Below are 9,481 nucleotides of genomic sequence, written 5' to 3' on the forward strand. Positions count from 1 at the left end.
ACCAGGCCGGGAGGGAGCCCCAGGAGTCCGGCCCAGTCTGTGGCCCCTTCCCTTTCTCCTCTCCACAGACCAAAACACCAAAACCCTATCTTGGACATGTCCCTGGAAGACAGGGGACAATGTGGGGGTAACGCTAAACCTCCCCCCACTTCCAACCTGGCCACAATCCCCAGGGATGCTTTATGGGGCTTTGGGTCAAGGCCACTTAAATGCTAAGGTTCTGGGCAGCCCGGGTGGCTCAGCAGTTTAGCGCTGCCTTCAGCCCAGGGCCTGATCTTGGAGGCCCCAGATCGAGTCCCTGCATGGAGCCTGCTTCTCCCTCTGCCTGTGTGTGTGTGTGTGTGTGTGTGTGTGTGTGTGTGTCTTTCATGAATGGATGAATAAAATCTTAAAAAAAAAATAAATATTTAAAATAAATGCTAAGGTTCTGCAGTGGGCGGGGGGTGGGGGTGGGGTGGGCAGGGAAGTCTGAATACAGAATGTGTTGGAACTGAGTTCAGGTTTGAAGGCCTGTGTCAGGCTTCCCAGAGTGACAGAAAGGGCAGGGCAAAGGGTCTATTTAGGAGAAAAGGTGGAAGCTGGAGCTACTGTTCCCACTTCTTTCTCTATCACCCCATACACACCTCTACCCTCAAAACACACTCCCGGGCACCTCAACCTTTGAGTACACATCTCAGCAGCTGCTGGCTCCCCCAGCCCGGCCCATGTGCTCTTGGTGCTGACATGCCAGGCCACACACAGACACAGAGCATCCTAGGCCAGGCCCAGGCCTTGGACTCGCCTGCAGATGACCTTGGGAGGAAGTGGGGAAACCCCAGCCACTTCCTCCTCACCTCACAGCCTCTTGGAGATCTGACCACTGTCCTGTCTGGGTCTGGGTCTGGGTCCATCCAGATCCTTCAAGACAGCACCTAGTGGGGGGTGGGGGGGAAGACTGGGCAAGGCCAGGGCCACAGGGCCACAGGGCCCCTTGGCCGCTCCCAGATGAGGCAGGCCACAGAAGCAGGGCGGAAGAGCCAAGAACATGCCCGGAGCAGCAGGTGGCAACTGCCAGGTTCTATGCTGCGGGCCGGGCCAGAGTCCTGGGGGGCCTTCACCTTGAGGCCTGAGCAGGAATGGCCTCAGGGGTCTCTGGCTAGGTCCATGGGATAGAAAAAGCAGTCAGGCCCAACTAGACCCCCTCTCCCACTCCACCCACTCTTAGGAGGAGACCACCATGTTACTGCTGTTCAGAGAGTATTTGAATTTTGTAAAGGAACAGAGTCACGCCTGACCTGAGAAGCAAGCAGAGGTCGAAGATGGTCCTGCTGAGCTGGCCTGCAACAGATTTCCTAATCAAGGCTTCCCAAGGAGCTGGAAGGAGGACTCCAAGGAAGAGGCAGCCAAAATGAAGGTGACCCAAGCAAAGACCCCATCTAGGTCATGCCCTCCTGCTTGGGAGCAGGGAGACAGAGAGAGGACAGGAGAGGTAAAAGCGATCTCCCATGGGTCCTGGTCCCTTGCCTGGTGAAGGGCACTGTGACAGCCTTCCTGGCTAACATATCCAGGTTCAAGAAAGGAGACTAGCAAAGGGTGAGGACTGCAGCGCGTTTGGACAGGAGCGAACCCTCTTAAGCAAACACTGAGCACAAAAATAATTCCCATTCAAAGCACGATTTACTGTGGGCCTGGCTGGGCCTTCTCAGCACAGAGTCTTATTCAAAGGCTCCCCCTTCACCTCTGAATGTGGCTGGGGGAGGGGTAGGCAGGCCCAGTGATTTGAATTCCACTTTTTCCAGAGGCTTCCTGGCAACCTATTGGGAACTACCCAATAAAGTACAATCTCAAAGCACCCCTGAGGGAGGAGTAAACTAGTGTAGAGTGTCAGCTCCTCAAGGGCAGGAACATTATTTTTTTTTTTAAGATTTTATTTATTTATTCATGAGAGAGAGAGAGGGGCAGAGACACAAGCAGAGGGAGAAGCAGGCTCCATGCAGGGAGCCCCACGTGGGACTCCAGGATCAGGTCCTGCCCCGAAGGCAGGCGCTAAACCGCTGAGCCACCCAGGAATCATCCCCAAGGGAGGAACATTAGATGCTCTACGGGAGCAGGCCTCTCAAGCCAACACTTGTCCGACATGGGGCACCACTGCAGCCTTAATGGATATGAGCCTCCAGAGCTGTAAGAGTTTAAGTACTGTTGCTGTTACTGTCCCATTTCACGGGACATGACAGGAAAACAGAGTCTCAGAGCTGTTAAGTGATGGACATCTCTCCCAGCTCTAAATTCTTACTGGATACATCCTGTTGTCCTGAATCTGCTACTTATCAGAGCAGCAAAATGTTCAGGGTGGGGATCTCCCCCACTAAGGAAAGAGGGGCTAAGGGGGAAGCTGGCCAGTGAGATGCTTTCAGAGTCCAGGCAGTATTGGAAATCGCCTTCACCGGTACTGACCCCAACACTCCTGGATCACAAAATCTGAGTTGGGGATAAAATGCCTTCTCTAGGGCAGCCCAGGTGGCTCAGCGGTTTAGCGCCGCCTTCAGCCCAGGGCATGATCCTGGGGATCCAGGATGGAGTCCCAAGTCAGGCCTGTGTCTCTAACTTTCTCTCTGCCTGGGTCTCTCATGAATGAATAAATAAAATCTTTAAAAAAAAAAAAAAAAAAAGAATGCCTTCTCTAGGCAAGAGCAAAGAGTGGCTAATGAAACCCACTGGCTCCATCTCCCAGAACAATTTGCCCTCCATTCCGAATCGAATCGGCCTCCTAGCTAGACTCTTCTGTTGCGCTCTCCTTCAAACTCCACTCTATTAGCAGCCAAAGTGACCTCTCTTTTTCACATTTTCCCCACTTACTAAAGTAATTCATGACCATTGTCAAAGACTGGAAGAACCAACAGAAGAAGGAAATAAAAATCACCCATTGTCCAGCACCTGGAATTAGCTCTATAAGCATTTCGACGCAGCCTTAGTCTTCTTTCCTTGTATTCATGCAGGATGGGTGTGCGCATAGATACAATTATCTGTACAAAATTAGTACTATACCAGATAGTTTCATATAGGGCTTTTTTTTAAACCCATTTTATTATATACATTTTCCAAATTATAAGCTATTCTTTCTTTACCTACGCTTTTTGGGGTTTGAATTTTTTGGCATAGTTGATCTAGGTACATGGCACTACATTCAGGCAGGACAAAAGGGTCCCAGAGTAAAAATACCATCTTTCCTCCATCCCATCCTATCCCTCACCTGCGGTTTCCCTCCCCGGGGGGCAACTCTGATTACCTGTTTCTTATATACTACATAATCTTTTTAAATCATCTATCAGATCATGTCATTCCCCTCCTTAAAACTCTCCCACGGCTTCCCATCACAATGGCCATAAAATCCAAGCTCCTAACCCGTCCTACCAGGTCCCCTGGGACCAGGCTCTCGCCCTCCCCCGATTTCCTCCAGCCACACTGCTGTTTGCAAACCCTGATCTGGCCTCAGGGATTTTTCATTCCCTCGGCCTGGAATCCTTTCTTCAGTCTTTGTGCAGCTGGCTCCTTCTCATCCTTCAGGCCTCAGCTCAGCCATCCTCCCCCGACAGCAGCTTTCACTGGCCTCCATGTATGGCCACCCCTGCCGGCCTGCATGCACGCAATCTGTACTACATCACCATGCCTGCCGTAGCTCTTCCCCATCACGTAGGGTCTAATGTTGCCTCGGTTACTTATTTCAAGTTATTTAGTCCACTAGAAAGGATGCTCTATGAGGGCGGGCACGCTACCTGTCCAGTTCACCCCTGAAGCCGCACTGCCTGCACATAAGCATGATACATTTCTGTTCAAGGCATGAATGGGAGGAGCGTGATGTTGGTTCTCATCACTGAAAACAACCCACAGCCCACCAGCAGGATCTCTGAGCACCAAGCACCAATCTCCTGGCTGCCCTCCCCCATGCCCCGGGCTGGGGCCTAGAGAATCAGGGAGAGGAAAGAGCAGCCCATTGTCCAGGCAGCATCCACCTGCTCCTCCCTCCTTATCATCCAGCTCATCCCTTACTGGTGCTGTGCATGTGCAGAGTCCAGAATCAGACAAGGAGCTTGTGAAAAACCTGATTTCCTATAAAATACTCTAAGTGTATGTGGAAAGTTGAAAGTCTACCCAGGCATCCAGTCTACCCAGGCAGCTGGGATATTCCAGGCTCCCAAGTGAGCCCCAACAGCAAGTGACACAGATGCTACATAGGGAGCAGAGCTTGCCCTGGGGAGCAGCCTCAGCTCATCCCATCAGACACCCCTCCCCACCCCCCCACCCCCCAGACACCTGGGCTCCTCTCTCTGGAAATTCACCCAGCCCCAGAGACACAAACGCACATCCAATCGTGAGCCAGCAGCCCAAGCCAGGATACTCAGGGGACACCCTCGTGGAGACACTTCCTTCCTGGGGCCTGATTTCCACTGAGAAAAGACTGCAGGTGGGCCAAGATTGATTTTTAAGAATGAGGGAAAGGAAGAAATGAAGTGCCTTTCACAAAAACTGTGAAATAAAGGGGGGGGGGGGCAAAAAGGGGGGATGATGAAAGACTTCACAAGGTGGACCTAGACAAGGAGTAGCGAGAATCTGAGGAGCCCAAATCAGGAAAGGGTAGGAAGTGTGAGGTTTCTTTCCTTCCCAGAAGTGGACAATTGTTATAACTGATTAAAGGAGCACAATCCCGAAGCGCCCTTCTCGGTTCTGTTCAAGGTCAGCCAAGTACTAAGGGCAGAAACAGCGAGCATTTCTCCAGCACTTACTATGTGCCAGGCACTGTTCTGTGAACGCCAGATGAGCAACCCGTGGCACAGAGCAAGGAGGTTAACTTGCTCAAGACCATGTCGCCAGGGGCAAGATCTAGGACCTACTTCCGTTGCCCTGAGTCTTCACCACTAGAGGCTTTCCGTGGTCGCACTAGGGGGGCCCTACCCTTCTGGAGTTCATGCCTTCCAAGCCATTATCCCTCAGCTGATCTTTCCATTCCAGTCTCAAAGATGTGTGTGTGTGATTCTTCTCTGCCCCTTGTGCATCTGGAAAAGTTAAGGGACCCGCCCGAGCTCACGCTGCCCACTGGAGGGGAATCAGAACCAAAGTGAGGGGGATCCCTGGGGGCCGCAGCGGTTGGGCGCCTGCCTCTGGCCCAGGGCGCGATCCTGGAGGCCCGGGATCCCACGTCGGGCTCCCTGCATGGAGCCTGCTTCTCCCTCTGCCTGTGTCTCTGCCTCTCTCTCTCTGTGACTATCATAAATAAATAAAAAAAAATAAAGTATAAAAAAAAAAAAAAAGCAGCAAAGTGTGTTGAACCCCGGAATGCGGGGCGCTACTTCCTACGCGCTGAGGGCGCACGCTCGAGACCCGGGCCCGAGCTCCGCCCGGAGCAGCAGCATCTCCCCAGGCTTCGGCCGGACCCCCCCGCGCCAGCGCCCCGGCGCCCCGCCCCGCCCAGGGTTCCCACAGTCCCGGCGAACTTCCCAGGAAGGCTCCTCGGCTTCCTCCCAGCCCCGGGCGCGGGGGCCGCTGCCAAGTCGCCGCCGGAGTCCTCGCAGCTGCCGTCGGCCCTCGGGGCCCTCCCGGAAAGGTCCGGGGCTGCAGCTCCACGAGCTCTTCCCGCCCGGGCCCGGCTCGCGGCCCCCAAGGCGCCCAACGCCCCGCCCAGAGGCCGCGGAGCCCCGTCCCGCGGGCGATCCCTGCGCGTCCGGGGCCCCGCAGCGGCCGGCGTGTGTGCGCGCGCGTGTGTCCAGCAGCCGACGCGCACACGCGTGTGTCTGTGTCTGCGTGTGCGTGTGTGTGTGTTTACGTGCGGAGCGCGCGGTGGGAAAACAATGGGAGCGGCCGGGAGCACAGCGACGGGCCCCCCGCCCCCGCCCCCGCCCCCGCCCCCGGGCAGGACCAGCTTCGCGGCGAATTCGAGAGGCCGAGATTCACCTCGGACTGCAGAGGCGGGAGGCGGGGGGGGCAGGGGGCAGGGGGCAGGGGGCGGGGGGCGGGACGCGGGGGGGAAGCCGGAGCGGCGGGAGCAGAAAACAAACAGGATGCGGAGCCGGCGGTGCGCGGCGCGGCGAGCCCGGGGGGCGGGGGGGATGCGCGGCGGGACCCGGGGCCGCTCCGCTCCTGGCGCCGAGCCCCGCGCCCCGCGCCCCGCGCCCCGCGCCCCGCGCCCCGCGCACAGGTCGCTCCAGCTTCCCGCTGGGACAGCCCCGGGCCGGGCGCCCGGACGGCGGGGAGAGCCAGCCCCGGGCCCGGCCGCCCGGCGAGGGGGAGGGGCGGGGAGCTCCCGGGGCCGGCGGCGCGGCGCACGCGGACCTCGAGCCCCCGCAGCCCGCCACGCGCGCCGGGGCCACCGCTCGGCACAGGGGCCCGGGTCGGCCCGCGGGGAGCGGCCGCGGGCCGGCGGCGGGGGCCCTGGGGGTCCGCTCCGCCCCGAAAAACTTTGCAAAGGGAGAAAACTCGCGGAGCCGGACCGCGGGGCGCGAGTGTCAGACTTGGCAGGGCCGGGGGGGGGGGCAGGGGCGGGGGCGGGGCGCGCACTTACTACTCGGGCTCGGGGCTCCGCGCTCCTGCGCTCCGCACGGTCCTCGCGCCGCAGCTTCCCGCTCACATGCCCCGGCGGCGGCTCGGCCCGGCCGGCAGCGGCAGCGGCAGCGGCAGCGGGAGCGGGAGCGGGAGGCGCTCGGGGCCGGGCCGCCCTGGGCGCCCGGCGAGCTGGTCCGGCCGCGCGGGCCTCCGCCGAGCCAGGCCGCTCCCGCGCTCTGCCCGGTGCCCTGCGCTCGCCGCCGCCGCCTCCTCCCGCGGCCCCGCGCCCCGCCGCGCCCGCCCGGCTCCCGGCGCCTCGGCTCGCCCCGCACCCCGCCCGCCCGGCTCAGACCTGGGCTCGCCGCAGCCGGGAGGGGCCCCAGGAGCCGCCGCTCGCACGGCCGGTCGGAGCCGGGACCCGGAGCAGGGCGCCCGCAGCCCGCAGCCCGCCGCCCGCCGCCGCGAGGCGACTCCACGGCCTCAGCGCAGAAAGAGGGAGGGAGCGACGGAGCGGGCAGGGGGAGGAGGAAGGAGGAAGGGTGGGGAGATGCGGGCGGAGGGAGGGACGCCGAGTTCCCTCCGCCTCCCCGCAGCCAGGTCCACCCCGGCTTCCTCCGCCGGGAACCTGCGCCGGGAGGGACGACGTGGATGCCGCGCACTCGCCGTGCTCAGGTGCGAGGGCCGCTCCCGAGACTCCCCCCGCGCCAGGGCGAGACCCCAGAAGTTGTCGGTGCAACTCCCGGCCCCCTGGCCGGCCCCACAGCCGCGGCGGCGCGATGCAGCCCCTGGCCCGAGCCTCCCGGGGCGCCTCCTGCCACCTGCAGCCAGCCCGCCCGAGGCCGAGATCGAGGCCGAGGCCGGCGACCACTCTCCAGCCCTGGCGGTCGGCGCCCTCCCAAGTGTCTGTTTCTGTCTTCCTGAGCCGCTTCCATTTAAAGGGTAGATTCCTTGAATTCAGGGTATTTATGAAATGCCTATAATATGCCTGGCCCAACAGGGTGCTGAGGGCACCAGGATGAATGAGAGGGGGTGCCCTGCCCTTTCCAGAGTCCCATTTTGTGAGGGAGACACATGAGTGATCGTGTCCTTACAGGGAAGTGGGGGACTGCCAAGATCACACCCATATAGGGGGCTGGGGTTGCCAAGGGGTCAGTCTTCTATCTGAACTGGGTCTCAGAAAGTAGAGCAGGTTAAAGGAGTGGCAATGGGGAAACTGCAAACAATGTGCCCACAGTGCAGGTGGCCAGTGTCTTCTCCACAGGTGAGGGTCAGCCAGGCTCCTAAAACCTTCTGAGGGCTCTGGAGTTCCTCATTCCTCATGGCCTTCCTTACCTGACTCCTTTCACTCATCTTTTAGGTCTCAGCCTAGATATCAATTCTTCCAGAAACGTGTTTCAGCAGCCCAGTCTGGGCCAGGTGCCCCATCTATGTAGGGGCTCCCTACACACACACCCCACCCTGTCCCGGGGTTGTACATATTTGTGTGACTCCCCTCACTGGACTTCAAGCTCCCGGAGAAGAGCAGGGACATCCATCGCTCTGGCTCACTGTTACATCCCTTGTGCCTAGTGACGGCTGCAAAGAGCAGGCCCTTAATAAATATTTGTTGATTGAAAGGAATGGGAAGTCACTGAGGGGATTCTAAAGAGGGCTTCTGGTGAGATCAGTCTAGCTGAGGCAGGGAGGCCAGTGACCAGACAATGGCAGTCACCAGGTAGAAATGATACAGATAGGGGATCCCTGGGTGGCTGAGCGGTTTAGCGCCTGCCTTCGGCTCAGGGCATGATCCTGGAGTCCCAGGATCAAGTCCCACGTTGGGCTCCCTGCATGGAGCCTGCTTCTCCCTCTGCCTGTGTCTCTGCCTCTCTCTCTCTCTCCCTCTCTGTGTGTGTCTTTCATGAATAAAGAAATAAAATCTTAAAAGAAAGAAAGAAAGAAAGAGAAAGAAAGAAAGAAAGAAAAAGAAAGAAAGAAAGAAAGAAAGAGAAAAAGAAAGAAAGAAAGAAAGAAAAAAAGAAAGAAAGAAAGAAAGAAAGAAAGAAAGAAAGAAAGAAAGAAAGAAAGAAAGGATACAGACCTCAGCTAAGCTAGGGACAGGGAGGATGAAAAGGGAACAGGGGGATTGAAGAGGGACAAGTCAATATTAACTCTTAACCAACTGCCTTTTTTTTTTTTTTTTAAGATTTTATTTATTTATTCATGAGAGACACAGAGAGAGAGAGAGGAAGCTGTTTGTTGGAAGATTCCTAGGAAGAATCTAGGAAGATTCTTTCTGTACTACCACACCATTTCCTGGGAACACCCAGCAGAATGACACTATTTAACCTAGTGGACCACTCCCTCATCAAAATGCTCACTTCATGGCCCCATATCCGACCCCCCCCCCCCGCCCCCAGGTTTCTTCTGACTTCAGTGGTCATCCTTTCTTAGCCTCCCTTATTTATATTCCTTCCTCCACCTTGTCTGCAGGTGGGTGTTTCCAGTGGATTCCCTTCTGCATCCCATTTTCCTATCTCTCCCCCTTCTCTCTGTAGATTAAATTTTATGTTTCCATAGCTTTAAATACCAACTATTGGGGCCCCGGGATGACACAGTCGGTTAATTGTCTGACACTTGATTTTGGCTCAGGTCATGATCTCAGAGTTGTGAGATCCAGCCCCCACCCATTAGGCTCCATGGGGAGTCTACTTAAGACTCTCTCCCTCTGCCCCTCCCCAGCCAGCCGGCTATCTCAAATAAATAAATACCAACTATGTGCTAATGATTCTCCCAGTTATTTGTTGTTTTTGTTGTTTTTTTTTTTTTTTAAGATTTATTTATTTGACAGAGAGAACCAGAGAGCACTAGTGGAGGTGGGGGCGGCGGCTGGCAGAGGGAGAAGGAGAAGCAAGCTCCCCGCTGAGCAGGGAGCCCTATGCGGGGCTGGATCCCAGGACCCTGAGCTGAGGACAGATACTTAACCAACTGA

General features: G+C 57.3%; 1 protein-coding gene across 1 annotated transcript in view; it reads right to left on the reverse strand.

Moving 5' to 3' along the window:
- SOX13 (SRY-box transcription factor 13) overlaps positions 1 to 6,989 on the reverse strand; it is a 47,025-nt gene extending 40,036 nt beyond the window's left edge. Inside the window, 1 exon segment of the mRNA XM_072814567.1 lies at positions 6,866 to 6,989. The gene's annotated coding sequence lies outside the window, so the exon portion shown is untranslated.
- Between the last annotated feature and the right edge of the window lie 2,492 nt (positions 6,990 to 9,481).

Source organism: Canis lupus, chromosome 38, assembly GCF_048164855.1.
Source record: "Canis lupus baileyi chromosome 38, mCanLup2.hap1, whole genome shotgun sequence".
In the NCBI taxonomy this organism is placed as follows: Eukaryota; Metazoa; Chordata; class Mammalia; order Carnivora; family Canidae; genus Canis; species Canis lupus.